The sequence below is a fragment of the Salmo trutta genome, unplaced genomic scaffold (genome assembly GCF_901001165.1).
Source record: "Salmo trutta unplaced genomic scaffold, fSalTru1.1, whole genome shotgun sequence".
Lineage (NCBI taxonomy): Eukaryota > Metazoa > Chordata > Actinopteri > Salmoniformes > Salmonidae > Salmo > Salmo trutta.
The window spans coordinates 2,746,712-2,752,010 of NW_021822911.1; the positions used below are offsets into that span (position 1 = coordinate 2,746,712).

The 5,299-nt window shown below is 37.0% G+C and overlaps 1 long non-coding RNA gene across 10 annotated transcripts; it reads right to left on the reverse strand.

Annotated features, from left to right (window-relative positions):
- Positions 1 to 341: 341 nt before the first annotated feature.
- LOC115186384 (uncharacterized) lies at positions 342 to 5,011 on the reverse strand. 10 transcript variants are annotated; one of them, XR_003875740.1, is made up of 9 exons: positions 4,761 to 5,007; positions 4,595 to 4,642; positions 3,329 to 4,141; positions 3,099 to 3,235; positions 2,920 to 3,013; positions 2,443 to 2,781; positions 2,172 to 2,355; positions 1,809 to 1,931; positions 342 to 1,587 (listed from the first exon to the last, which is right to left on the reverse strand). It is a non-coding gene; the product is annotated as an uncharacterized LOC115186384 (long non-coding RNA). The 10 variants fall into 10 exon arrangements; XR_003875739.1 differs by having other exon boundaries at positions 3,329 to 4,642; positions 4,761 to 5,011; XR_003875738.1 differs by having other exon boundaries at positions 4,595 to 5,007.
- Between the last annotated feature and the right edge of the window lie 288 nt (positions 5,012 to 5,299).

Here is a 5,299-nt window from a genome sequence, read left to right on the forward strand (position 1 = left end):
GTTGATTTCAACACTTTTTGAGGGTTTATATAGGTCCACACTCTCCAGAGTTAAATTAACACTTTCAAAATAGTTAAACATTTAACACTCTGCCAGAGTTCCTTCTTTAACTCGCAAAACAGAGTTAAAGTAACACTGCTCCGAGTTAATTTTTATTAACTATTTGGGTAGTGTTCATTTTTATTAACTATTTGGATAGTGTTAATTTCACTCCCTAAAGTGTCAATTATCTACACTGAAAAAATGTTAAAATGAATTGTTAATTTATTCAATATTATTTAATTAAATATATACTTATAATAATAATAATAATAATAATAATGATGAATCACAATAAACAATCATTGTCAAAAACATTTATTTGTGCCTTCTCCCTTGCAGTCAGTTGAATTAAAACATTGTGAATGAAGGTATAATGTACATACTTTCATCTGAAACATTGTATGAGCTTTGAATATCAAACGGTTTATGAAATTTAAGCTCAGACATTTTTTGTAGACATCTTTCCACACTTCGTAATACTCTGAATGCATGATGATGGTCATCAAAATTCTCTGTAAATAGCTTGTTTGTCAAAAAAAAAATGATCTTCAACCAAAAGTACATCACTTATTTGACAAAAGACTGGCATGTCTTCTTCCATTGCACTGCAAATAACTAGTCCAGCTTTATATTCTACACCATCAACTTTAACCCAACTAGTTGAGAAAACATCTTTTGACAAGATCGTTTCAAGCATTTCATTGTTGACGACATTCTCATCTCTGAAGAGAAAAGATTTAATTGGCCCATACTCATTTTGTTTGAGGGTGAAGGTTTCCCAGTGATAAGCAATGGCCATCTGATGCTTTTTAGCAAGCGATTTGGTTGTTTTTGAAATTTTTAAAACAATCTTTAAACAGCTTGTGTTTGGCCTCAAACCTCATACACCACGTATATAATAAGGGGCCAATTTTCCTTATAGAAGATGGGTAATGGATCATAAAATGATGCTTAGGTATCAAGTTTCTATGTGGATACAAGTGCTTAAATAGTTTGTGGTGGTCAACAATCAAATGCTTTAAATATATTGTCATACCTAAAGTGAGAGAAGGTGAAAAAACTATGTTCATTATTTGAAGTAACAACAGTAACAAATTCCAGTTTTTGTTTCCTGCAGGAATAATGTCAAACAGTGGGATGTTTTTCACAAGACAATGTCTGAATAGAATTCAAACCAATGCCATTGCCAAAACTCTCCAAAATAATCTTTGTAGGAAGATTTTTTCATTCTAAAAATCCATAATCAAAACAATAAATCCTGGAAAGCAAGTCCTGTTCTGACATAGTGTTGCGTGAGATATCCAAAAAGCAATTTGATCTCATACTGAACCACACCCTCAAGAAGATCATGCATGATATCAAATGAATAGTTATTACAAACATGGAAATACTTCAATGAATTAAACGGTTTGCCTTAAATGGGATGAGACGCTTATCCATTGTGATGTAGAAGCTCTCAATCTTGCTCTTCTGACGCCCAACAGCGAGGAGGTACGGCTGCCGATCCTGCTGGTTGCGGAGATGCTCCTCCAAACTGCAGCATGACTAGGGTTGAGATCAGAAAACTGAAAATTAGACAAGAATAATGTGCAGCCAGAGAAAACTACATTATAGAAGTGATTATTCAAACAGCTTTCATTGGCTAGTGCAAGATGGGAATGAAGACTTAATTACAATTCCATCCACTTTTTAACAACCCTCATTTACATATGTGGCTAAGAAGGTGACGTGACAAATTATTATAATCACGTTAATAATATAATTACCTTATGAAAGACAACAAGTCTCAACTGCATCACATGCACTAATTTTTGGAGACTTCAGTCCCCCTGGAGGTGGTGGAAGGAGATGTAACAGCAACAACAGGGAAGCCATTTCTTGGTCGTAGGCTGAGGACAAAGAGTCACAAGAATTAACTGAAAACTCTTCAAATGTAATACTTTTAAAGTTTGAATGAGAACAGGGAGGCATTATGAGAACGTTTTAAACAGTCATCCATCTATTAGTCACATTTATCCCAAAAATCAGATCAACGTTCAGAGATACACAGAATAAACAAATGAAATATTATTGCAGTTATAATTTAACTGCAATTATAGCAAATTTATTAAAATAAAATAAAAACTCACTTGTTGGCTCATCAAGATCACTTCCTGGGGGACTTTCTGCTGACTGCACCAAGCGACGCAACTCTGGTGTTGAGGTGAGCCGCTTAGCCTCTTTTATGACATTTGGCTTGAAGAACAAATCCCATTTCTGAAGAAGCCTGGAGGATGTGTCGCCATCAAATAGGAGAGTGAAGTCTTGGTCCACCTTTAAGAAAGAAGATATTCATCTACTACTACTTCAGGAAATACTTTCAAATTTCAAGCCATTCTAAACATCTCATCCCAAACTTACCAATCCTTTTGTATCCAGGAATCTTGGGAAGCTGGAGAGGATATCAACACTTCTGCCTGGGTCATTAACGAGATTCTGACGGTGCTGAAAGGTCTCTCTCATCTTCTGGAAAAATCAGGGAATTGTCTGTGGTATGGTTGAGCAAAGACATGGCCTCTTGGCAAGCATCACCATCAAGCTGCCTTTCAACATTAACAGTCCTTTGGAAATTTGGGCCCCCTGGAGAAAAGTCAATTGGGCTATTTGGTAGCAGTGCAGATCCTCGACGAATCTTCCTCTGGACTGTTTTCAGACGCCAGAAATGTATCCTGTGCTGCTTGCAGCATCATAGAAGTGTTCCTGAAATGGAAAAAAATAAAATAAATGCGTTGTCATACCAGGCTCATGAGAAATCTCACGGAATTCAAATATCAATGTCATCCACAGTTTTGTGTCACAACATGACATGAAAGAGTTAACAATAATAATGCCTATTACATAGCCCTTCTTGGAGTATGGATCCTTGAGGGAAGGGAACAACATCACTATCCCACGCGCATAATCTTCTCTGATTGCTTTAGTGGGGCGGTGCCTGAGAGGAGATATTAAATTAGTACATTTATGCAATGGCCATGCAGTTATCTGGTACAAATAAAAACAATGTGAAACAAACATACCCATGATTGTCAATCATGTAAGCCACCAGGATGTTAACCATTTTTCTTCTTGCAGCATCTGTTAGGGTTTCTGTTGTTTGGTACTCCTGTAGTACTTCTTCACCACCAGACTTGCCTCTTAGCACAGCTTCAATCAACTAATACAAAACAAAAACATTACAATACAAAACATGGTGATAAATAGCTTTTCTAGAGACTCAGAGTGAAAAAATGTGAAAGCATTAAGAAACCTGTTCAGCAGACACAGCATCATGTGTATCCTCAATTCTTTGTCTCTTGCTAGGGACATCATCTAGGATTATAGTTGATGCACTTGAGCTGAAGCTTGAGTCAGACGTCTCAGAAGCAGAAGACAAGGAGAAATCAGAGAATTCTAAAGGAATAGAAAAAATGCAAATAATTATATTATGTAAGGTGTAAAGTTCTTTATTATACCTGCCTTGATATCTCACCCTGATCTGTGAATAGTGTCAGCACCACATTGCCTTGTCCAACGAGGTCGCTGAATATTTCTGCATCAACTTCTGTCCCTGTTGCATCCTTGTATATAACTTTTGCATCAGGTGGCAGGCAAAATCTCTCAATGACTGGAAAAGATAGTAAGGTCAAACTGAATGTGCCTTTGAAGTCAGCACTGTTTCTTGCCTCACAGCCAATAACTCTTCACGTTGAATACACACTGTATAACCCTTAAATAGACCTAGAGCATTTTCCCTCACATAACCCATTCCCTCTTAAGTCCAAATTGATGATTGGCTTTTTTTCGTGACTGTTTTGGTGTATATTAATACTTTACACTCTATGAAGCACACATTACAGAACTGAAAATGATTAGCAATTTAACCCCATTTACCGTATAAAAGAGTCTGATAAAGGCATGTAATGAAAATCAGAATCGACAACATTAAGGAGCTTGCACAACGAGTTTTTAAAGCCATGCTAACCGTTTTCATGGAATTGCATAAAGTCAAACCGTCCTTCATCCTCATCCAGCTTCACATATTTCTGCTGTTGGCTGTAATTCACCCGGACCAGCATTTTGACTGAGACATGCAAGGAAGTTTGACAAAGTAAATAAACATTTAAAGGAAGAACGATAAAGATTAAAGCTAAGTCGACAGTGTTACACCATTTTTGGTGACCCATCAGATTCTGTGACCTGCACTGTTGGAAAAAGTACTAATTTTCAGAAAATCGCGCTGTGACTGAGATATTAAAATGCTGCTTATGCATTGACTCATCAGTATTTAATGAAGCACTTAAATGTTTAATAAATGTTTAATATCAGTCACAGCCCGATTTTCTGCTAATTTTGTACTTTAGCTTTAACTTAGTAATTTCAGTACAATTAACTGGTGAAGGGGGGAAAAGACGTTAGCTCCTGCCTCAAACAAGATTTTATACAGTAAAAAACATAACGCTTTGTTTTTCCTTTCAATAAATCATCATTGATAAAGTTGGAGACGGTTTAAGTAACAAACTGTTAGCTAGCTTACCATACACTTCTAGCTAGCTAATCACCAGGACAAATTTGCTGCTCAGACCTGGCAACAAACACGGTTTTGTTAGGCATATATTCTCTGTAGATGTTTCATTGTTCATACTGAAATTCTCAGCATCAATTTATAATTGTTTCAGTAAGTTTGAGTTAATTGCACTTACCGTGTAGTACTGCATGGGAGGGAGAAAATGGCGCCGACTTGTCTCCTCTGTCTCCAACCGACGAAGTGAAATGCATGGGCGGAGCTTAATTACATCTCTGCGGAGTTGGGTTAACACTGACCGGATCAACTCTGTCAAATAACTCCAACACTGAACACCATTTAAATCAGAATGTGTTAAAATTACACTCTGGGAGTGAAAATCAACTCGGAAATGTTTAACCCTGAAATTTCAACACTCCAATTTTTGCTGTGTATGTTTGATAGTAACCCTGGATGTTGAATGTGTGAACTATCTTGTCATCTCTTTGGGTAACCACAATGGAACATTCTAGTCTTCAAGGACATGAACTGGCAGAACAGGTTTCAGCAAAGTATGGAGTCATTGTTTTCAGGAAGGTGCAACCATGATGATAGGAGGGACAGGAGGCAGACTAAGTACAAGGGAAGTCAACTACTGCCCTAGAAAAGACAAGGAGCAGTCTACACAAACAGCCACCTTAACTACTGCCCTACAAATACAAACAGCATCTATACAAA